Source organism: Haliotis rubra, unplaced genomic scaffold (assembly GCF_003918875.1).
Source record: "Haliotis rubra isolate DU_JTF1 unplaced genomic scaffold, ASM391887v1 Scf993, whole genome shotgun sequence".
Lineage (NCBI taxonomy): Eukaryota > Metazoa > Mollusca > Gastropoda > Lepetellida > Haliotidae > Haliotis > Haliotis rubra.
The window spans coordinates 177,489-203,920 of NW_025767738.1; the positions used below are offsets into that span (position 1 = coordinate 177,489).

The 26,432-nt window shown below is 38.5% G+C and overlaps 1 long non-coding RNA gene across 3 annotated transcripts; it reads left to right on the top strand.

The window, feature by feature from the left end:
* Window positions 1-583: 583 nt before the first annotated feature.
* Window positions 584-18,520, top strand: LOC124265772. Of its 3 annotated transcripts, XR_006895540.1 has the most exons (5): window positions 584-843; window positions 3,950-4,016; window positions 4,231-4,331; window positions 5,835-5,917; window positions 18,081-18,520. It is a non-coding gene; the product is annotated as an uncharacterized LOC124265772 (long non-coding RNA). The 3 variants fall into 3 exon arrangements; XR_006895538.1 differs by lacking the exon at window positions 3,950-4,016 and having other exon boundaries at window positions 608-843; XR_006895539.1 differs by lacking the exons at window positions 3,950-4,016; window positions 4,231-4,331 and having other exon boundaries at window positions 642-843.
* The last annotated feature ends 7,912 nt before the right edge of the window (window positions 18,521-26,432 follow it).

Below are 26,432 nucleotides of genomic sequence, written 5' to 3' on the forward strand. Positions count from 1 at the left end.
TTATAGAAAACCCCGTGTCGCCGAAAGGTCGCAGGCGTTATATACATGATATTTTTGTTTTTACAATAAAAGCACTAAAGTTTTATAAAAATACGAAAGAAGCACACCCGAAGGTCCTGAGACGACCTTCTATCCAACCATTCACTTTGGGCTAGCTATTAAGGAAAATGAACATAGTTGTGACATGCAGATATTTAGGCGACAGAAATATATCCTTAGGGCGACAGCTGTCGCCTAAAGGTCGCACAAATGTCGCCCAAAGGTCGACATTGTCTATATGACAATATGTCGCCCTAAGGATATATTTCTGTCGCCTAAATATCTGCATGTCACAACTATGTTCATTTTCCTTAATAACTATCCCAAACTAGATGGTTGGATAGAGGGTCATCTCAGGACCTTCGGGTGTGCTTCTTTTGTATTTTTATAAAATTTCAGTGCTGTTATTGAAAAAACAAAAATATCATGTATATAACGCCTGCGACCTTTCGGCGACACGGAGTTTTCTATAAAATTCTCTAACAGCTGGATATATGTTCAGTAATAAAACGTGAAAGTTCAAAAGCGGCAACGTCGAAATGAACACTTAGCTAATAATTCAATAAGGTCTGTAGATATTGTGGGAGCTGACAGACAAGACTAACATGCCACCAAGAAAACGTTTAAATACTTAAAACATTTGATTCTTTGATCAAAATAACAATGTAATAATTTGTAAATAAATTGAATTCATGTTTCACACGAAGGCCCGTTCACGTTTTGTGTCAAATCGGATCCCGTTTGCTACAGTTTTCGCGCACTACACGAGGTGACTTGGCAGCACAAAGCATTGGGAAATGCATGGTATGTATCGTAATCGGAGTATTTTGTTGGAAAAAGCAGCATGTACAATTGTTTCAAAGGCGATGCCTGTCCCATGACACAATCTATTTCAAGATTTCTCAACTGGAAGAAACTGTTTGCTAGTAACTTGATCGCGATTGTGACGTTTCGTATCATGTTGTTTCTTGATCCTCACCTAGGGCTAGACTATATTTTTTTTTATATCAACAAACAAACGCATTATAAACTGAAAAGGAGCCCCGGGGAAACAAGAACTTGAGAAAATCTAGACTTGCTTCATTTAGGGCCTTTAATAAGCATTGCAGAAAGGGCAAGGCAGTAGGGAAAATAATATTGTGGTTCAGGGGACTGTGACACAGACTACAGATTACAGTGGTTGGCCATAAGTGAGTCATCATTAGTGAAATTTCCATAGACTTACATGTTAATTAACTGTTGCAAGAATAATTTTCATAAATTGAGTAGAAGTTTGCAAACATCTTGGAAATCATCTTCAGCTACGTGTACATAATTTTCTTTCATCTTTCCATTGATTAGTTATCGAATGACACCTGATTAAGCACCATAAATACAACTTAATTTTTATCAATCCCATAGACATGTTAAACCTGATTGGTATGTCTAGTATATGTTGTTTAAGAAGTTGCAGTTTTCTTAATAATCCTTGGAAAATTGAAAGGAAATTATGTTGTACAAAGCTGAGATGATTTCCAAGCTGGTAGATAAGTGCTGAAAGCAATTCCACCGAAACTAAATTTATGAAAATTATTCTTGCAAGAGTTAATTAACATGAAAGTATATGTGAATTTCACTATTGATGACTCACTCATGGCCAACTACTGTAGATCCACAACCGAAAGAGCTAATCACAGCTGTATGATTTTATGTTCACTCAGTGGGTGAAATTGACCTTTTACTTTTAGGCGCAGTTCCGGTGCGGCAAAAAAAACCCAAAACATCTCTCATTCTGACGCCTGATATTCAGGGTATCAGACTGACTTTTTGCACTGATCTATTGTTTTCTTATTTTAAATAAATATCTACCAACTAATAGATAAATAAACCCCAAAAAACAGTCAATAACCATTACTAATTTCAGGAACTAACCAAATCTGTAAGACTTGAATTCAGTAAAATTACTTATAGGCCAAATGTAGAGATAACATAACACATTACAATCGGTTTTATCACCCACACTGCATATTCTGACCATGGGGTAATACTCATTGACATGGGTTTGCTCAAATAATGAGCTGATAGTGCAGTGTTGAGGAAGACTTGTAGTTATAGTTTCGTAATGGCACTCTCCATTGTTGCTCTTTGCTGTTTCCTCTGATAGCTGAACTACACATTTTTATATCAGCTACACATTTCCTAAATTGTTCATGCAAAGGAAATATGCATTTGCTCTCTTGACCATAATATGTTTCAGTTACATTATTTATATCAAGAGTTTCTAACTTTCAAAATATAGCTTTTTGTACTCCTGCTTTGAACCCTGCCCCTTTGGGTGTTTATGTGCAGTGTATCTCCTCCACTGGTCTATCAGAGTGAAAATATCAGTGAATAGTGATGAAATGTATATGTTGCACCATTTTCATGCTGATAATAATAATTATCTCCATATGAGTACAAAGATTGTAGCCTACCACCTTATTACCTACAAGTAAAGGCTGTCTGGGTCAAACCTTGTTTGTTTTTAGTAACCTGATACGTTTTGTAGCTGATTATGACAAGAATTTCTAATTACCAGAAAACACATTTACTGGATCTGAGAGATCCTAAAAGATAAAAACTTTTCTTTCATTTGGCCCAGGACTATAACCTTGTCTGTCCACATGCCACTGCCACTCAGCCAGCATAATTATGAGCAATACATCCTCCCACTCACAGGTTACTCAACTGACAACCATAAATGTTGGTTACGTTGTATTTTTCTGCACTTGGTCCAAACTTGATATAGTTTCAAATGCTAGAGATTTTCCACTTCACTGGTGCACTTGAATCTGTTAATTCAATATTGTGCATGAATACAGTTAGAATTCCCTTTTTGAGCTTTCATAATTCCATTGCAGCTACTCTTATCTTTGTATGTTTAATGCAGGGACATTTCCTCATTTCAAAGTCTAAATCCTGTACATTGTGTAACATAGGAAAGAGGGTAAATACCAGTGGACAGGATAAGATTAACTGAAAAGTCAAGGATGGATCTCACTAAACACATTGAGACATGTTCTAACTTATTGGTTGGTCAATAGACCAACTGTTTCTATGCAGGGATATGTTATTAGTCTTTTATGGGTTTTTAAGTTCCCTTAGCAGTCAAATTGCATAAAAGGGTAATTTTGTTCAAAGCGGGGGTTTCTTAAACAAACTATTTCTCTTTTTAAAAATGGAGGTGAAGTTTAACATTTCTTTCAGTACAAACAGTAAGAATTAAAGCCTCTTCCTGTTGTAAGTTACCTTTACAAAGCCATAATAACAGTTTCAGAAATGCCTCTTTGATGCATCTATTCAGGTAGTGTGCTGTTCATCATTGGTCCATCATCGGCTAATAGTTTGCATTGTCGACTAATACCAACATCTCTGAGCAGCACTGGGCAGACAGTATTGATATAAATCATAGAATCGATGATTATTATTATGAATAGTAAATTAAAAATAAACCTGAAAGAAATCAACATTTTGTATTACTGGTGAGTTTTACCTTTATGCATGGATGACTAACAAAATCCTGAACATGACTTAGAAGCAACCCATGAATAAAGACATAACTTTGTATATTGTGTAAGTAAGTTGAAACTATGATATTATGGGTATTCTTAAATTCCAATCAAATTGACTTGATGGCACAAGTTTTTTCCTTTGGTCACCCTTCATCTCAAGATCAAAGCTGACATAGACTGTAAAAAGTCAGGAAAGATCTAGCCTGTCTCATAGTTCCTGAACTGCATTATTTTTACTTCTGTCTATGCCTTTCTGCAATGATAAAGATCTAATTTAAGCAAGTCTAGATTTACTTAGTTTCAGGAATCTCCCATCTCACTGGAGCTCCTTTTCAGTTTAAAAGGATTTGTTTGATTCTATCAAAAGTATATATATTCAGAGACTAATTGCTAGTCTTGGATGGTCCTGTTAGACATGGAAATCCTATCCAATCCAGTTTATGCCCGGTAAGTTAATTTTATTTTACAATGGTTTCTGAATATGAAACATTGTAAATTCATAATTTATGTATGTTGTTAGGGTGATAACTAAATCATGTAGAATTTTAAATACTTTATCAGTTCAGAAGAAAAAATATTATTTCTTAAGCTCAGTTTTGAATTTAAGTTCATAATCATTTTGAGAATAATATTGTTAACCTTTTAATGTTACATAATACAGACAACTATGAACGGGACCAAGACACGTTGAGCTTGGCAGAGGAGAAATGTGACCTTCAAATTGCAGAATCCGAGGGGGAGTCTCAGGCATTCCAGGAAGGGGTAGGTTATGTGATCCAGAGATGAATACCTTCATGTTAGTAGATTTAAGTTGTGAATACCAATTTTACAGCTTTGTTAAATTTATTTCTACCTTAACTAGGGATGTCACGATACATAAGTTTCATGAATCGATACATATCACGATACTCATGACATGATTCGATATGTATCATGATACCTATTTTCGCTGCATTATTGTGTAAAATTAGTTACATTTTGAACATTAAATATATTATATTTTATAAGAGTCCTTGAAAAGATCAACATTTTCTATTCTCAGAGATTAAAAAAGTTCTAATTTCCCATCTTTGTGTATGAAAAATAATCATTTATAACTCTCATTACATAAAAAACATGATACAATTGCAAAATGTGAACGATACATATTAAAACATGTTTAAATCAATACTTTCAAAACTAATAATGATAGAGTTTTGAATGCATCAATGATTGTAAGGTCTTAGAAAAAAGTATCGATGTATCGTGGCGTTCCTAACCTAAACATTGTTCTGGCCTACCTTTAGAATTCAGCACCACAAACTTGCAATACCCGATGAAGTAATGCCTCATGAATCTTTGCAATTTGTTTAATCCTTCTCAATATTAGTACAGTTATCTTGAATGGTAGTGTGCCGATCAGTGCCGAGTGCAGCAATACATGTTTTAGGTATTATCTCAATACAGGATCTTTTACTGTTTATAAAAGTATCAAGAAATTCAAAATGGCCAATAAGAGATTAATTGTTAGACATGGAATAGCCTTATATACAGATAGTCTGTCTTTGATGACATATATGAAAAATTTAAAGAAAAACTGTATATACTCTCATAACAAGCAGTTCCAGACAAGTATTGTGGTTCTGATCATGGAAAACTTTACAGAAAATGTAGAAATTTTGAAAATTGGCAGAATTTGCTCTTTTCACATATCAGTAGGGTAATTTTCAACATTTTTAAGCTTTTCTATTGACTTTTGCACTTGACTGATGTCCAAACATTTGCAATTCAAAATTTATCCCTGCAATAATCATGACTTTTATAATAGAGATATCATTTTCACTTTTAGGTTACTATGTATTCATATCTTACCACAGTTTCATAGAGAGCTGATGCGTGTCGTGTTTCGTAGTGCACACAATTCAGAAAAGATTGGCATTTTTCAATACAGAGTATACAAATTAACATATTCCCTACATTTTGTTGTTTGTCTGTTGTCAACAATTCAATCTTCCATCGGATAATCAGGTGTATTAAAGTTCTGACACCATTATGTTCATATCACTTGGGCCGGTTGGGGGTGGGGATGGGTGGGTTCTCAATTAAATTTGTTTTACATGATTGTATCAGGTGTTTAAATGGGTTGTTATCAAATGATTCATGTAATTGTTGATACATTTGCATTAATGTTTTGGTGTCCTTCATACACAGGAAATTCAGCTAATGAGAACTGAAGACACCTCTATTCCATGTCAGCAGATACATTTTCTTTGTTTATCTTTTCAGGATTCAGATGTAGTATCTGTGAGAAAGTACTGAAATGTAAAGGTGGATATACTGTTCATCAGCAGATGACTTGAAGTCAAAAGGTACCACCAGTTTTTAGTAGTGTCTTTCTAGATATCAAGATAAGTGAACACCAATAACATATCATATCGTTATACAAGGTCAAGAATGTGTTTATTTCGACTGCTTTATAATATCCCTGGCAGGTCATTAGTAAATCAATCAAGCTAAATTCCATTGTATGCAACTAGGATGTGTTGTCTAAAGGTCTATGTTGATGATGAATAGGATGTATCTTGTTGACCATTGGGCAACTTCTATATATATATATATATGTATTAATATTCAACAGAATGTTGGGTAACACATCATATCTGTTATAATCACAGCCCATTAGGCAACACATCCCATCTATTATTTTTACGTACCTTTGGGCAACACATCCAATCTGTTATTTTTACAGACCATTGGGCTACACATATATATTCACATCAGACCTTATCAGAGGACCTTTGGGCAACACATCATATCTGTTATCAGCAGACCTTTGGGTGACACATCATATATTTTCAATAGACCTGTGGGCAACACATCATATAATCAGTAGACCTTAGGGCAACACATCTTATATATCAACAGTAGACCTGTCTGCAACACATCATATATATCACCAGTAGAAATTAGGGCAACACATCCCATATATCACCAGTAGACCTTAGGGCAACACATCTTATATATCACCATTAGACCTTTGGGCAACACATCTTATATATCACCATTAGACCTTAGGGCAACACATCATATATATTACCAGTAGACCTAAGGGCAACACATATATCACCAGTAGACCTTAGGGCAATACATCATATATATCACCAGTAGACATTAGGGCAACACATCATACAATCAGTAGACCTTTGCCCAACACATCTTATATATCACCAGTAGACCTTAGGGCAACACATCTTATATATCACCAGTAGACCTTAGGGCAACCCATCATATATATTACCAGTAGACCGTAGGGCAACACATCTTATATATCACCAGTAGACCTAACAGCAACACATCTTATATATTACCAGTAGACCTTAGGGCAACACATCTTATATATCCCCATTAGACCTTAGGCAACACATCTTATATGTTACCAGTAGACCTTAGGGCAACACATCATATATATTACCAGTAGACCTTAGGGCAACACATCTTATATATTACCAGTAGACCTTAGGGCAACACATCTTATATATCACCAGTAGACCTTAGGGCAACCCATCATATATATTACCAGTAGACCGTAGGGCAACACATCTTATATATCACCAGTAGACCTAACGGCAACACATCTTATATATTGCCAGTAGACCTTAGGGCAACACATCTTATATATCACCATTAGACCTTAGGCAACACATCTTATATGTTACCAGTAGACCTTAGGGCAACACATCATATATATTACCAGTAGACCTTAGGGCAACACATCTTATATATTACCAGTAGACCTTAGGGCAACACATCTTATATATCACCAGTAGACCTTAGGGCAACACATCTTATATATATCCATTAGACCTTTGGGCAACACATCTTATGTATTACCAGTCGACCTGAGGGCAACACATCATATATATCACCAGTAGACCTAAGAGCAACACATATATCACCAGTAGACCTTAGGGCAATACATCATATATATCACCAGTAGACCTTTGGGCAACACATCATACAATCAGTAGACCTTTGGCCAACACATCTTATATATCACCAGTAGACCTTAAGACAACACATCTTATGTATCACCAGTAGACCTTTGGGCAACGCATCTTATATATCACCAGTAGACCTTAGGTCAACACATCTTATTTATCACCAGTAGACCTTAGGGCAACAAATCTTACATATCACCAGTAGACCTTAGGGGAACACATCTTATATATCACCAGTAGACCTTAAGACAGCACATCTTATGTATCACCAGTAGACCTTAGGGCAACACATCTTATATATCACCAGTAGACCTTAGGGCAACACATCTTATATATCACCAGTAGACCTTAGGGCAATGCATCTTATATATCACTCATAGACCTGAGGGGAACACATCATATATATTACCAGTAGACCTAAGGCAACACATGATATATATCACCAGTAGAGTGAGTGAGTGAGTGAGTTAATATTTAACGTCACATCGGCAATATTTCAGCCATATCGTGACGAGAACATTTTACATTGTAATGGAATATGGATATATTATAAAACCTGTCATCGAAGGACAGTAAAGCAACTAGAGTATCACAGATATATATATGTAAAACTAGTAATTGAATCTAAAACATTTTAACCATAAGGGACAACACAATCTAAAAATGGGCTATAGATCGCTAACAACTGAAGGTAGATCACCATACTAGGGACCATGGGGACTTACAGTACATTTGCTTCCTGCATGGGCCCTAGCTGGATTTATATCATCCCCTCAGCCGTTAGCAATTAAGACATATCTAGCCATACATTAAAATTACAAATATTCTACGATTAAAAAGCAGGTACACTTAAATTGACTTTGTAAGTTTTGGGACTTACGTACCCCCTCAGGAGGACAATAATTTTACGCTACGTCAACCCCCTCCGAGGGCACAGCCACCAACAATCTAAGTTGCTAATCTAAACTACCAATAATAAAATATATACCTATTTACAAATCAGTCAACAAATCTATTTTTTTTAAAAATGCAAGAATTAAATGAGAACTGACATTTGTAAAAAGATCCTTCAGTGTTTTGGATGTGAAATAGATATCCCTTGTGATGGAGTACTCAACACAGTCAAGCAAGACATGCTTGACCGTGATTCGTTCATCACAAGGGATACAAAACGGAGGATCCTCACCTTTTAATAGGTACTCATGCGTATATCTTGTGTGGCCAATACGACATCGTCGTATGATGACCTCTTCAAATCTGGACTGACAACCCAAGGAAGTGTAACCGATATAGGGTTTTATTGCATGTAATTTATTGAAACCTACTTGGGTGTCCCACTTCTTTTGCATCAGATCACGGATGTAAGATCTAATGCAAGCTTTGTAATCAGAGTATGGGAGCAGAAGTGGTGTCACAGATTTGTTGAGTGCAGCCTTAGCAGCAATATCAGCCATCATGTTCCCAGAAATGCCAACATGGCTGGGTAACCAACAAAAGACGATGTCGCATTGGCCAGTAGCAAGCTCATTATACAATTCAATAATTTCTAATAAAAGTGGATGATTGCAAGAAAGATTTTTTATAGCCTGAAGACAAGAAAGAGAATCTGAAAAGACGATATATTGTTTATATTTACGGTGTTTCTGAATATATTTAAGAGCTGTTAGTATTGCGTTTGCTTCTGCTGTGAAAATTGAACTGTCATTAGGTAGTCTGGAAGAGATTGTTTTGGACCCAATGACAGTGGCACAAGCAACCGCGCCACCATCCTTGGATCCATCTGTATATAAGGATTTATAGGTATTATATTTATTTCTTAATTGACTAAATTCTTGTTTATACTGTAAATCATTAGTTTCGGATTTTTTAAATGTGGTTAACGTTAAGTCAACGTCAGGCCTCACCAATTGCCAAGGCGGAGAAGAAAGAAGACGAGAAGGAGATATATTCTCCAGCTCAATGCCGGTAGCAGAAAGGAATGGTTTAATTCTGTGCCCAAGAGGCGGAACAAGAGAAGGCTTTTTGTTATACAAATCTTCATAAAGAGGAGCGAAGATGCAGTGAAACGCAGGATTAGACTCGTTAGAATATAGCTTCGTAATGTACTGTAATGATAATTTTATACGGCGTTGGGTAAGAGAAGGCTCATCTGCCTCAACGTAGAGACTGTCAACAGGAGATGTTCTGAAGGACCCAAGACAAAGTCTCAGACCTTGATGGTGGACTGAATCTAAGAGTTTGAGGTTGCTTTTGCAGGCTCCACCATATACGATGGAGCCATAATCAAGTTTCGAGCGGACCAATGATCGATATAGGTGAAGGAGGGTAGCTTGATCCCCTCCCCACTTAGAATTGGAAACGACTTTCAACAAGTCAAGCGCCTTCAGGCATTTAGTTTTAAGTGCTTTAATATGTGGTAGAAACGTTAAGTGTGAGTCAAAAATAATACCCAAGAACTTGGCCTCCTTCACAACTTTGATAGGAGTGCCATTTAGAGATAGTTCCGGGTCTTTATGCGGCTTATATTTTCTACAAAAGTGTAGACAATTAGTTTTGGACTTGGAAAATTTAAAACCGTTTTCAAGACACCATTTATGTATTTTATTTAAACACAGCTGCAGTTGCCGTTCAATAGTATGCATATTCTTACCACGACAAGAAATATTAAAATCATCCACGAAAAGAGATCCATCGATTGAATCACTTAAAACCTTTGACAGACTATTTATTTTAATACTAAAGAGTGTGACAGATAAAATACTGCCTTGTGGGACACCCTGATCCTGATTGTAATGATCAGACAGGGTAGAGCCCACACGAACTTGAAATTGCCTGTCCGTTAAAAACTGTGATATAAAAAGAGGCAAACGGCCTCTCAATCCAAAATCGTGTAAATCTCTTAAAATACCATGTTTCCATGTGGTGTCATATGCTTTTTCTAAATCGAAAAAGATCGACACTGCATGTTGTTTTTTAATAATGGCATTTTTAATAAAGGATTCTAAACGCACTAAATGATCGATAGTACTTCTGTTTTTACGGAAACCACATTGAATGTCTGTTATAAGGTTATTAGTTTCCAAGTACCACACAAGTCGATTATTTATCATGCGTTCCATGGTCTTGCAAACGCAGCTAGTTAATGAGATTGGCCGATAATTCGAAGGATCAGTATGATCACGTCCAGTTTTAGGGATGGGTACAATAATAGCATCGTGCCATGAAGAAGGAAATTGTCCAGAAGTCCAAATATCATCAAAAATGTTTAAAAGGGTTTCTAAGCATGAATCCGGTAAGTGTTTCAGGAGCTGATAATGTATGTTATCAGCACCTGTAGCCGTATCATGAGCTTGATCAAGAGCAGTATGAAGCTCATGAATAGAAAACAGTTCATTGTAATCTTCCCCATTATCTGAATTGAAATTAATAGTTTTCCTTTCCTGTTGTTTTTTATAATTTTGGAATTGAGGTAAATAATTCGATGAGGAAGAGTGTTCGGTCAAAGTTTCTCCGAGTTTATTTGCAATATCAGATTGACTAGTTAATAATTCGTCTCCATCTTTAAGATGCTTAATGCTAGATTTAGAACCCTTACCTTTTATTTTCTGGATCATATTCCATACTTTTGATATCGGCGTTCGTGAATTTATTTTTGAGACATAAGTTCGCCAGGATTGACGTTTACTTTGCTTGAAGGTACGCCGTGCCTTGGCATTTAAAATTTTAAATTTATTCAAATTATGGACCATAGGATGGCAACGGAAATAATTCTCAGCTTTCTTCCGTGCCTTCCTAGCCTGTTTGCACTCATTGGTGAACCATGGTTTTCGTATGTGTGGAATTGCAGAGGATTTGGGGATACACTCATCAGCAATGTTAATAAGTTCATCAGAGAAATCTTTTATAGGATCAGTACATTCTATAAAGAGTTCGGGTTTAAGTCTGCTACAACACAGAGCTTGGTACAAAGGCCAGTTAGCTTTTTTAAAGTTCCATCTCGAATATGGAGTAATATCAGATGGGTTTACAGGTTTTAGTATAGTCGGGAAATGGTCACTTCCACAAAGGTCATCATGGACTGACCATTCAAATTCATTTAGTAATTCTGAATTCGTGATTGATAAGTCGAGAGCAGAATAGGTTCCTGTACCAGGGTGTAAATACGTGTTGGAACCATCATTATAAATACATAAATCATTGTCTGAACAAAACTCCTCCAGTAGTTTACCTTTAGCGTTTGTATTTATGCTACCCCAGAGTGGGTTGTGGCCATTTAAGTCCCCCATAATAATACAGGGTTTAGGGAGTTGGTCATACAGAGTTTGAAGATCAGTCTTCTGAATGACTGAAGACGGTGAGATATACAAAGAGCATAATGTAAATGCAACGTGTAAAGTGAGTCGCACTGCAACTGCTTGAAGATTAGAAGTAAGTGTAATAGGGCTATGGATAACATTCTGTTTGACTAGGATTGAAGAACCTCCAGTGGCCCTGTCACCTGGAGGTGAGAAATAGTGATAAGCATTGAAATGACGTAGGTCAAAAAGATCCGTCTGCTTTAAATAAGTCTCCTGTAGACAAAATGCTGAAGGCATACAATCCTGGACTAATAACTGTAACTCATTGTAATTATGCCGTAGTCCTCTACAATTCCACTGTACGATGGTGTTGGAAGAAACTATCTTTTCGGGGGATTTACTGGGGATCTACCCCGCACTGTTTTGGAGGGCGACAAGCTTCGTGCCCTAGATTGGACGTTTTCGGACACGTCCATATCCTCAAGTGATCCGTATTTGTTGTAAAGTTTGATTTTATTTTGAGACCCCTTTGGAGCTCTGCCACTTTGTTTCTTGTTAGCATCAGGCTTAGGCTTACCTTTACTTTGAACAGTTTGTTGATTGTCAGATGACGATTGAGTGAGTGAGCGTGATTGAGAGGAAGATTTATGATCTGAAGAAGATTTTGACGTACCAGGAAGTGATTCCTCAGTCTGAGACGATATCTCAGGATACAAATTCTGTGGAGAGTCCCCTTTGACCCAAGTTAAGGTTGTTTGGCAGCTAGTGGATGATTTTGTTATTTTAGAGCTAGACTGAGATGGTGATTTGGCTACTGCAGCATAACTCTCTGAAAGGTCGGATCTCTTTACCAGTTTTTTTGCCTCAGAAAAAGTGATATTTTGGGTAAATTTGATTTTGTTAATTGCCATTTGCTCTTTCCAAATGGGACACTCTTTAGAAAAAGCTGAATGGTCGCCCGAGCAGTTGGTGCATTTTTTAAACGTACTGTTACAATCTTCTGTTGTGTGTGTCTTCTCACCACAGTGAGCACACACAACAGACAATGTACAAGTATTTACACCGTGTCCATATTTCTGGCATTTAAAACACCTGAGTGGGTTAGGGATGTAGGTGTCAACGGGAATGTTACAGTAACCTGCCTTCAGCGATTTGGGAGCATTTGGGGATGAAAAGGAAAACAGATAGGTATTCGTTCTGATAGTTTCATTGTTTTTTCGGGTTGTAAAGCGCTTAACGTAAAGAACACCTTGATCTTTCATTTCTGATACTATGTCAAGTTCTGACATATCATCAAACAATCTGTCCCGGTCTCTGACGATTCCTTTACTTGTGTTCAAAGTTTTGTGAGCAGAGACCGAGACCTGAATGCCAACGAACAATTTCTATTCATCATCAAGTTGGTTGATTGTGGTTTTTCGCGCATTCAACTAGCAGCGCACCTGAACGGAGACGTTTAATGTTCTTTACATCCCCAGCAATACCTTGAATACCCTTAGATACTGCAAAAGGGTTCAACTTTAATGGACTCTTGTCTAGAGTCTCGATTACAAGGAAACGTGGCCAATACTCAATCGATTTAGGCAGTCTGTGGTCATCATGAACAGGGTCATTGTCAAGAGGACGTTTGGTTTTTTTGGTTGGTGTTTCGTAAGCCATGGTTATTGTATTAGATTTCATCATCCGAGCTCCCCACCCACCACGGAGTATCACAAGGACGATGCTAAAAACAAGCGGATCTCCGTCTTGCAGCACCAAGGATACCCGGATGACATACTCCAGCAGAAAAATTAAAATATTAATGAATCCACCAGATTGGCCCATGAGCCACCGCCTTCTGGGCTTACGACTCTAGGCAAAAACATACATGAAATTGTTCAGTTGAAATTCAAAAATTTTAAGTTAAAAAAATTGCCAAGACTAAAAAATATCATATAAGAATTCTCAAATTTTGTGCAACATTTTATAGTTGTAGCACAGGGCTTGGCGTGACCAGCCGATTGATTGAACCGGGCCAGTTCAACCACCCGTCTAGGTGAAGTAAGGGGCGAAGTGGTGTGTTGGGCAAAGGAACACTGTTCCTGGAACCAGTGCCCTCAACCACCAGCCTCCCTTCCTCCACCAACACAGGGGCGCAACCCACGGCAAACGGGTTGGTGGACAAAATATGCCCCCGGGTCCACAACGGGGGTGAAGGGCGCTTAGCGTGACCCAGCACCCACCACGAGGAGGTGGCCCTTCATGGGTGCCTATCACCAGTAGACGTTAGGGCAACGCATCTTATATATCACCAGTAGACCTTAGGGCAATACATCTTAAATATCACCAGTAGACCTTAGGGCAACACATCATATTTATCACCAGTAGACCTTAGGGCAATGCATCTTATATATCACCCATAGACCTGAGGGCAACACATCATACATATTACCAGTAGACCGTAGGGCAAAACATCTTATATATCACCAGTAGACCTTAGGGCAATGCATCTTATATATCACCAGGAGACCTTAGGGCAACACATCTTGTATATCACCAGTAGGCCTTAGGGCAACACATCTTATATATCACCAGTAGACCTTAGGGCAACACATCTTATATATCAACAGTAGACCTGTGTGCAACACGTCATATATATCATCAGTTGACTTTTGGTCAACACATCTTATGTATCACCAGTAGACCTGTAGGCAACACATCTTACATATCACCAGTAGACCTTAGGGCAACACATCCTATATATCACCAGGAGACCTTAGGGCAACACATCTTATATATCACCAGTAGACCTGTAGGCAACACATCTTACATATCACCAGTAGACCTTAGGGCAACACATCCTATATATCACCAGGAGACCTTAGGGCAACACATCTTATATATCACCAGTAGACCTTAGGGCAACGCATCTTATATATCACCAGGAGACCTTAGGGCAACACATCTTATATATCACCAGTAGACCTTAGGGCAACGCATCTTATATATCACCAGGAGACCTTAAGGCAACGTATCTTATATATCACCAGTAGACCTTAGGGCAACACATCTTATATATCACCAGTAGACCTTAGGGCAACACATCGTATATATCACCAGTAGACCTTAGGGCAACACATCTTATTTATCACCAGTAGACCTTAGGGCAACACATCTTATATATCACCAGGAGACCTTAGGGCAACTCATCATATATATCACCAGTAGACCTTAGGGCAACACATCTTATATATCACCAGGAGACCTTAGGGCAACTCATCATATATATCACCAGTAGACCTTAGGGCAACACATCATATATATCACCAGTAGACATTAGGGCAACACATCATACAATCATTATACCTGTGGTCAACACATCTTACATATCACCAGTAGACCTTAGGGCAACACATCTTATATATCACCAGTAGACCTTAGGACAACACATCTTATATATCACCCGTAGAACTTAGGGCAACACATTATACAGTCAGTAGACCTGTGGTCAACACATCTTATATATCGCCAGTAGACCTTAGGGCAACACATCTTATGTATCACCAGTAGACCTTAGGGCAACAGATCTTATGTATCACCAGTAGACCTTAGGGCAACGCATCTTATGTATCACCAGTAGACCTTAGGGCAATGCATCTTACATATCACCCATAGACCTGAGGGCAACACATCAGATATATTACCAGTAGACCTTAGGCAACACATGATATATATCACCAGTAGACCTTAGGGCAAGACATCATACAATCAGTAGACCTGTGGTCAACACATCTTATATGTCCCTAGTAGACCTAAGGGCAACGCATCTTATATATCACCAGTAGACCTTAGGGCAATGCATCTTGTATATCACCCATAGACCTGAGGGCAACACATCATACAATCAGTAGACCTGTGGGCAACACATCACTTGTATTATCAGTACACCATTGGTTTACACATTAGGGGGTGTCACGATACACCAATCTCACGATACGATACGTATCACGATTTTAAGGTCACGATACGATAGGTATCGCGATACATAATTTTCGCGCCTTTTCATAGCATTACCTTACCGGCAACGTACGCGCTCGCTGATTGGTCCATCAAAATAGTCTAGCCAATCACAAAAGCTGTTAGTTTCCAACCTATTTTTTAAGTAAAGCTAGCTACATCTATTTATCGGAGCGATCTCGTATAATTTTACTATCAACACTTTGAAGGAGATGGATATAGCATAAAAATTTGAATCGATAAAGTTTTAAAATAGGAATCGATACACGCAAGCATGTATCGCGTATCGTATCGTCAGTAAAAAATGTATCGATGCATCGATACATTCGCGTATCGCGACACCCCTATTACACATCATATATAGTGTATATACCAAACTCTCTGTAGTTCACTTGACTACTGTCGAATGTAACGAAACTGTGTATCCCTAAAGAGACTGTTTCACTAATCAGTTTGTAATCTAGTTATATCATATGGATAAGTTGGGTTTGGTTGTCAAACTGTGCACTCAGCTGTAGTACTGTGCACTGAGCTGTAATATTAAATCATACATACTAAAGGGTTAAGATTTCTTCCTTGCAGTCTGTATTGACTGATGTCAGTTATGATTCAACACTTCAAATGATATGTGTCACCTAGATAGATAAAAATTACAAAAATGACAAATCATGTTTGTATTCTACAGTGTCAGTACATACTGTATGTTTCCTAGATTTGTGGGTTTCATTGAGTAGTCAATGCCAAAATTGTTTACATTTCAAACCTCAAGCTAAACTTATGTGCTCTAAATGTAATTTCTGTTTATCAAATACACAACAAAACTCTCAAATCTGAAAACATACCATGTCTTTTTTCTAACTAGATAACTAACCCTTAGCCTTTAGCACTGCTAGAACTTGGCTGACATACTGCCGACATATGTAATCAACTGGTTCCAATTGCATCATGCATGACATGTAGGAGATTTGGAGAAAAATCTCTGAGCCAATTGTATGCAGAAGTTTGGTTTAGAAGTTAAGTGAATCAGATATGTTCCTTTTTTTTTTACATATTTTCAGTTCGGACCTTTGTTATACAAAAACCTAATGCTGCCATTTTTGTCAATCAAAATGTTGTTTTAATTAAGATGTCTTTTTTGTTCAATTACTTTCTTGTTGCTTTGATTATTTTATCATTGCCGTAATAATTTCTCTGAGTACATACCAAAACATGTGTATGTTGCTGCATATTAATATCGTCAATGTTTTGTTTCATCATTATTTCACTTGTTTGATAAACACTAAGCAATAAAGTTAACCAGTATCTATCTGGACATCCTCCCACCTTTCCCTTTCTCTGTGGTATTCAGTCTGTATCTGCTTAATGAAGCGCTTACTACTACTAGAGTTGATGGGCGGAGGGGTAGCCTAGTGGTTTAAGCGTTCGCTTGTCATAGCTAAAAACTAAACTCACTCACTACTAGTGCTGACCCTCATTTCACTCATAGACAGTGGCAGTCACACCCATTCAATTTTCAGCCATGTTACCAGATTAAAGTTTCCTGAATACTCAAGGCTTCATCTTTATTGAACTATTTCTATTCTACGTTATAGCAAACTTAATTTAATGACTATAGATTGTTATATTGTATATTGCATTGATTAGAAACTAACATATACTACTCACACTTTGCTAAGGATCACAAAAATTCCCAACTATACTTACACATAGATTTATAATTTGAAAATGTATACATTTAAAACTGGATAAATAATAATATAGTAACCCTTCTTTAGGCAAACAGCTACTTTTGTCTAACCTTATGCACTTGATACATGAGTAACCATAAAAATGGTTTTAATGGCACCAATCAACCATTTTGCAAATCATGGAACGAGTCATTTACAAACAAACAACACCTGTCAATAGCAGGTATGGGATCCACAAGATGAAATGACATACTGAAACCTAGGATCCATGCTTACAATAAGCTTAGATATTTAAACCAAATGTGATCCCACATTATAGTTTTCTGTTGAATCAATGATTTAATTCATAGCAAAGCGTGAATAGTATATTTAGGCCACAAGTCCTCATAATGATAACAAATTAGCTAAATCTTAAAATGGCAAATGTTTACTTGTCCTAATAAAACCTTAAGTTGGGGAGTTGGGTAAAGACTATAGGACTAGAAGCTGAGTGATGATACTCACTGTACCTTGATGTTTTAACATACTTTTGAAAACTTTGTTATATTTCAGAAACGGAGACCATTCAGTCATTTCTACAGATTTCCAAGCACGAATGCTGTTATGTTCAGCTGAGAACAAAATGATGAACAAGCAGAAAATACAGCAGCAAAGAACAAGGAAGAGATGGCACACATTTTAAGAATGAAATTAACTTAATAAATATTCAGATCATTTCTGAGGGATGTTACATTTGGGAATTCACTTTCCCAGTATAGTACAGATACTAGTACTTTGCTGGTAGAGGGTGGAGTGAATCCCTTTGTGTGATTTGAACCCACCCTTTAAGAGTGAAACACCTTATCACAGAACAACATTGTCAGCAATTTAACCTGACAAATGTTAGTCAAGGTCTCGATCAGAGAAGTGTAAATGCCACAATTACAATTTTTGCAAAGTTATGCAAATAAGAATGTCAAAACTATTTGGTTTAATAAATAGTAATTATTAAACTTACAATTTTTTCTTGTTCCTATCATTGGTTCGCATTGGGGTGGAATGTGGCTCCATTTTCCATGGTGGAGTCTCCGAAGCTGATTTGGAAAAAATAGGGGCGTGGGGTGGTAGCACTTGCGGATCTAGTGCGGTGATGGGCTGTGTTTAGATGGTATTCAGACCACACATCAGGCAAATATCAGTGTAAGAGCCCAAGTTTATTCAGGAGTCGTCCAGTATGCCTCAGTGTATGATAAGAAAACGGGAATAGTCCCGACTGGCTCAAAATGGGCTTTGGTTAGGTGGTATTTAGACCAGACATTTGGCAAATATCCGTGTAAGAGCCCCAGTTTATTCAGGAGTCGTCTGGTATGCCTCAATGTACGACAAGAGAACGAGAATAGCCCCGACTGGCTCACAATGGGCTCTGTTTAGATGGTAGTCAGACCAGACATCAGGCAAATATCCGTGTCGGAGCCCTAGTTTATTCAGGAGTCGTCTGGTATGCCTAAGTGTATGATGGGAGAACCGGAATACTCCCGACTGGCTGAAAATGGGCTGTATTTAGATGGTATTCATACCAGACATCAGGCAAATATCCATGTCGGAGCCCCAGTTTATTCAGGAGTCGTCTGGTATGCCTCAGCGTATGATAAGAATACTGGAATAGTCCTGAATGGCTCACAATGGGCTCTGTTTAGATGGTAGTCAGACCAGACATCAGGCAAATATCCGTGTCGGAGCCCCAGTTTATTCAGGAGTCGTCTGGTATGCCTAAGTGTATGATGGGAGAACCGGAATACTCCCGACTGGCTGAAAATGGGCTGTATTTAGATGGTATTCATACCAGACATCAGGCAAATATCCATGTCGGAGCCCCAGTCTATTCAGGAGTCGTCTGGTATGCCTCAGTGCGTGATAAGAATACTGGAATAGTCCTGAATGGCTCAAAATGGGCTGCGTTTAAATGGTATTCAGACCAGACATCAGGCAAATATCAGTGTCGGAGCCCTAGTTTATTCAGGAGTCGTCCAATATGCCTCAGTGTATGATAGAACGAGAATAGTCCCGACTGGCTCAAAATGGGCTGTATTAAATGGTATTTAGACCTGAAATTAGGCAAATATCCGTGTCGGAGCCCCAGTTTATTCAGGAGTCGTCTGGTATGCCTCATTGTACGACAAGAAAACGAGAATAGTCCCGACTGGCTCAAAATGGGCTCTGTTTAGATGTTATTCAGACCAGACAACATGCAAATATCCGTGTCGGAGCCCCAGTTTATTCAGGAGTCGTCTGGTATGCCTCAGTGTATGATAAGAATACGGGAATAGTCCTGACTGGCTCAAAATAGGCTGTGTTTAAATGGCATTCAGACCAGACATTTGGCAAATATCAGTGTCGGAGCCCCCAGTTTATTCAGGAGTCGTCTGGTATGCCTCAGTGTATAATAAGAATACGGGAATAGTCCCGACTGGTTCAAAATAGGCTGTGTTTAGATGGTATTCAGACCAGACAACAGGCAAATATCCGTGTCGGAGCCCCAGTTTATTCAGGAGTCGTCTGGTATGCCTCAGTGTATGATAAGAATACGAGAAAGTCCCGACTGGCTCAAAATGGGCTCTGTTTAGATGGTATTCAGACCAGACATCAGGCAAATATCAGTGTCGGAGCCCAAGTTTATTCAGGAGTCGCCTGGTATGCCTCAGTGTATGATAAGAATACGGGAATAATCCCGATTGGCTGAAAAAAGTGGCTGTGTTTAAATGGTTTTCAGACCAGACATTTGGAAAATCACAGTGTCGGAGCCCCCAGTTTATTCAGGAGTCGTCTGGTTTGCCTCAGTGTATGATAAGAATACGGGAATAGTCCCGACTGGCTCAAAATAGGCTGTGTTGAGATGGTTTTCAGACCAGACATTTGGAAAATCACAGTGTCGGAGCCCCCAGTTTATTCAGGAGTCGTCTGGTTTGCCTCAGTGTATGATAAGAGAACGAGAATAGTCCCGACTGGCTCAAAATGGGCTGTGGTTAGATGGTATGCAACCTTAGCTCATCTCTTCATTGTGATCAGTCATTAGAATTAGTTTCAACAAATCCATATTTGATGACGAAAGTTAATGATGTTGTTACTTTATCTCGTTAAAAAGACGTTTTTCATATCTGGACTTTGCAATCCAGTTTATTAATTTTACTAAAAAGGTAAAAAAAGAATGTTTATATCAACTGCAGTTATATCCTGTGTCTCCCCGATGTTTTAACTTCGGTCCGCATTAGTCGCAACAATCATTTTACATCTACTCACGCCTCGAATTGAAGTGTATTTGGCAGGAAATGGATACGTTCATTGTATACATATTTGTTTTCGCTAAAAGTAATATTTCTTGCAGTTGGACTATTACATGTCAACGAAGTGTTTTCGCGGTGGAATAAGCGAGATCGCGCGAAACCTCATCGGTGACAGGTCAAATTGTTCCTTGCATAAATCCTATCCATCAAAACACCATAGTGCGTGCTCTCGCATAACCTCAGTTATGATTATAGATATTTTACATTTATAGAGCAAAGCCTGCAATTAAAACGAAACAATATATTTCTTATGGAAACACAAAAATAATTTCAGATACTAGATTTATTTCGATCACTCCATTAGAATTCATCGGGTGGTAATATTGGATAAATTTTAACTAAATCACCGGTAGATCACGGGGAAAAGTGTACACAGCTGATTGCCATTTCCGACGGTGTATACGAGGCAAATGCACACGCTAATCCTAATCCCTACACATAATACAATGCCTAGCAAAACCAAATTAGAACTAAAAAGATAAATAAAAGTGTCTTATAATTTTTAATTGAAAATTTGACGTCTTTACTGACAAAATCGTCTTCGTTCACGGGAATCGATACGATGTCGTTTTCTTACCACCCCCACCCCACCCCCTCTATTTCCTATAGAGGTTTTCAGTGTTTGAGTATGGGAATATTTGATATTTAGTTGTTGGTTAATCTTAACATATCCTTAAAACTTAATCCTTTGCAAACCTCGAATGGTAAACAACGGACACTAATTAATATGAAGCAAGGGCACATCGGCGCTTGAGTGGGAAACAATAATTGCAAGTTATGCCAAATGATAAATGTCTGTTACAGCATAATATTTTTAGAAATATTACAAGTAATCATAATCTCAGTATTAATTCTAACTAGCCTGATTTGTTTGACTGCATCATATTTGAGAAAATTAAGCACAAAACTATGAATTGATTGTACGTGCGATGTTAAAGATCGGAAACAAGAAAGTCAGTTTCATGCACACAGATATGAAATATAATTTCCTCGGCGCGCAAGACATAAACAACCAAAGGGCGACATATATATCAAATAAGCAGCCATGGAAATGTATACACGTATATAGTATTAAACAGCAACCATTGGGCGACATATATATATGTATATTACATAAGCGACCATTGGGCGACATATATATACGACCTTTGGGCGACAGTCGCCTAAAGGTCGCATATAAACATGTACGCCGTACACTTTACCTTTGGGCGACACGGTATGGGCGACATCAAAAATATATTCTCTGTTTGTATATACGTACAAGGTTTTATCCACTTTTAATGTTTAATTATCAAATTAAAGTGTATATAACCAAAGAAATATAAAAAATCAATGTACGTTTGTAATATATGGCAGTGTCGCCCAAAGGTCGCAGCTTATAGTACTGTCGCCCAAAGGTCGGATTTGCCCTTATATATATATATATATATATATATATATATATATATATATATATATATATATATATATATATATGTATATAAATATATTCATTACAGATCATTAAAATTGTTGTTGTATTCAATACAATGAACTGTAACAGTTGCTATCTTCAATACCATGAACTGAAACAGTGGTTATCTTGTATTCAATCAACAGGAATGACGTTTAAACTGAAATTTGTATGTCTGATAATAGTATGAGGAGGTTAAACATTTTTGTGGATTCAGTGAAATAGGGTTGAAATTGGTATTATAAAAACCAAGAATTGCACAACAGTTGTCTTATGTCAATCCTACAGCAATACATTCAGTGAGTCAAGTACACTCTCAGCAGCTCTATGGAGGTGGTCTGTACATAATGTACATAATCGAGCCTGGACCAGACAATCCAGTGATCAACAGCATGAGCGTCATTCTACACCATGTGCCATGTGTCAACCAGCGAGCCTGACCACTCGATCCCGTTAGTCGACTCTTATGACAAGCATGGGTTACTGAAGGGTAACCCAGAGGTACAATACATTAAGAAACAAGAGAGATATACAGATTTCATTGTTTATTAGCTCCGTTTCGAATGAGTAGACATCAGGATAGGAGCTCTCCCAAATGCCTACTTTACATCTGTTGTCTTATTACCCTTCATCATCATCCACCTGTCCTTCACTCTCTTCATCAGATGATATGTCTTCATCTTCAGTCATGCCTTCGACCCAAGACTTATATTGGTACAATTTTGAAATCACTTCATGATACATATTATTTGTGTCTTTTACTTGTTTCAGTATTCCTTGTGTCTTTGGACCACACTGCATATGGTACAGATAAGTAATAAATTGGGCATACGTCTCTTTAAACGTGCTCCACATCAATTTGTTCAGTTTGGCTTGAATCATGTCTTCGTTTAAACCTCTTTTTATGTACAGCTGTCGTTTCTCATCCAAACAGTCTTTATTCAGCTCACGCGTACGTGAATACATTTGTCTTATACCTTGCTCTTCCAGATCAGCCATCTTACTTTTCCTGTTGTGTGTGACATTGCTTAATGATTCAACATCATCGTCCTCATTTCCCATTTCAGGACATTGTTTATCATGTAAATGTCTTTGTAAGTTATGGTTAGTGCTAAACACTTGACCACAATAGTCACAGTCCACCAGAGGACGTGGTCTCTTCACAGGTGAGAAGTTGTCTTCCACCCACTGCCTTTTCACTTGGGGTATCCCAGGAGGACCCACTGAAGACTTTTCGGGACACCAGTTTCTTCTGTGTTTTTGCAAATCTTGCACATCTTGAAACATGAGTCCACAGTCATCACAAGATGGCATGGTTGAGAGGTTTTCTTCACACGTCTGCTCACGCTGAACATCTAACTCGGACTGAACTGTCCTGGCTTGGAGGTGTCCTTTTAAACTGAATGCATTGGGACAAAGTCGCATATGGGGAGGTGTTTGGGGTTTTAGATCAACCAACAAGTAGCCATAAGGCTTCTGGGTAGCCCTTTGAAACGGCTCCATGAAATGGTCTGTGTTACCTGGATACATTTGCCTCGCCAAAGTCATGATGGGTTGTTGATCGATAGGGTTGTTGAACAGAAGGCAGATAATGACAGTTTCTTCGTTGTGTGGGATCCTTACTGAAATACAAATTCTGGTTCAAGGCGATCACTGAGAGATTACGATGATGACTTCCTTCCGTAAACAGATCTGTAATGCGTGGATCTTTGCTCGCTGTCGACATTAAGTCAGCGAGGATAACCACCTTCATCACATGGGGGTCTAGAAATGCATCCTTTTCGAGATCAGAAGGAATGCCTTGATGAAATTCCACATAGGGATAAACATGGGTTTGAATGGCATTATACAAGGGCTGCCATCGTTTGTAGAGCCATATAATACGTTCAGGATAAGGTTTAATGTTCATCCTTTCTAGAATCTGTTTCACTAAGTAGGTTTTCCCACAGGAGGTTGGCCCTGAGACAATCATGGTGAAGGGGTGAATCAGTCTACATTCTTCCAAAGCACCCACATGTGGTTGCACTGGTGGTGGCGGTGGAGGTGGTGGTGGTGGTGGAGGAGGTGGAGGAGGTGGTGGTGGAGGCTGTGGGGGCTGCATTGCTTGTCTGTGTTGATTCCTGAGATGTCTAAGCATGGCATCCCTTCTGGAAAACGTCTGATAGCACACGGGACACGTTGTTGACTTCATGGTGGTCCGAGTCTAAATGGCAGGGAACCATGTCCTAGACTGCTTTTATCTAAAAAGTCGTCTTCCGTTTCTTCATGGGAAACTGGGAGGAACTTCCAACTTTAGATTCCCCTTTCTGCTGCATCTGAATAAGAGCCTTGGCTTGTTCGACCACTTGTTGAGTAGGGGTAACGAAATTAATCTTAGGTTGCTCTGTGGTTTCTGGTTTTTGTTTGTCTTTCTTCCACTCTGGATCATACAGTTCCAAATATCGATCGACAGACAACATGGCAGATTTTTCTCCTCCTCGTGTTATAGAATGATAAGGGTCTCCTTTCCCCTCAGCCCTGAGCATGTAAAATCGTGTCCATTTTTCGGCATCGGGTACGAAGAGTTTGTATCGTGGATTATTCATGATGAAAACGGGAGCGGTCTGAGGTGATGCGTCACTGTCGCTGGTCCACGGCTAAATGAAGTTAGATAGCCCTTGTGGCCTGTTATACAGATATCTTCATTGACCTTGGTATAGCTTTCAACATCGCTGCCAGGATGTTTCGGATGCACTACTATGAGAAACTAAACCGGGTGTACCAAACATACTAAGCCGATGCTCTGTCAAACAACCAGGCATTTTGAATGGCCTCATCTCTAAGTGCATTGACAAACTGTGGTTTCAAAACAAATGCTACGATTGGCATGTTACTGGCAAAAAGACTCTTCCACCTACTGTCTGTCGTCCACAGGGGGTGAACTAATCTTCGTAACACCGCTAGATAGTTATTTCTATCATTTTTCCTCAGGAAACGACGCCTTTCATATCGAATCACTGGTAATCTTCCCTTTAATAACCTATTGATAATACCATTGATGGCAATAATCTGTTCTCTGTTCATTTCTAAGATGTCTTGAAACATTAACATGAACCTTAAAAATTCGTAATGTTTTAACACGTACCTAGCCATACTATTTCTAGCAAACAAACTCTTATCGTGGTTGGGATCTCAGTGAGATTAGTATTTGAGTCAACCTCTATTTATGCTATCCATAGACAACCAAGGCAGACATACTCTTAACATTGATTTATTTCCAATAGTCACACATTTTACATCACACTCTTGGTTGCAAATCCACATGACTACCCCAACGGGTCACCTCTTTCTGAGGTACTCCCACCAGGGCCAAATACGGACAATCAGGAGACCATTTTTCATGTTCGGCCCAGGGATCATCATCTACTTCCCAGTTCTTGAGAACGAGACCACATTGAAAACACTTGCAAGCGTCCCCTCTGATTAAGTACACAAATCCTGCCTGAGCCATTTGACTAGGACTCTGTTTCATCTGCACTGGCCAGTCTTTAAACGAATCGAGTCTTTTCTGGAATGAAGTCCATTCAGTCTTGATTGCACAGCAATCGGCAACGACAGTCTTGTCGAATGGGTAATGTCCACACACATCCATGATATCCCAGACCAATGGTAACACGTCCGCACAGTACAGTGTCTAAACCAAGAATGGCTTTACACCCAGTAACTGTAGTCACTAGGGTTGCAAAAGGAACACTGGTAGTATATCCACAATGTGTAATCACTAGGTGTAGTGACTGAGCTGTGTATGAAGGCTGTTCGGGGGACCTTATATTACCCACCCGAGTCTAAAAATAGAAACACCAGGTGTGCACACCATAGATCTCAAAATACAATAGATGTGACTCATAGTCTAAATATAACCTGTTACCAGGGGGCTATTCTAAAAATAGATTTGACCCTATAAAGGCCCCCATACTACTCCCTGGTATCTGTCTGTTGGACATCGATAGGCGTTAGATACTGCCCTTGTTGGCACTCGGTGGCGGGTGGGGAGTAAGGATGATGAAACTTTAATCACACAAACATGGCTTTCTACCCCCCCCCTTAAAAAGACCAAACCTACGCTCGAAAATGAACCTGAGACGGACAATA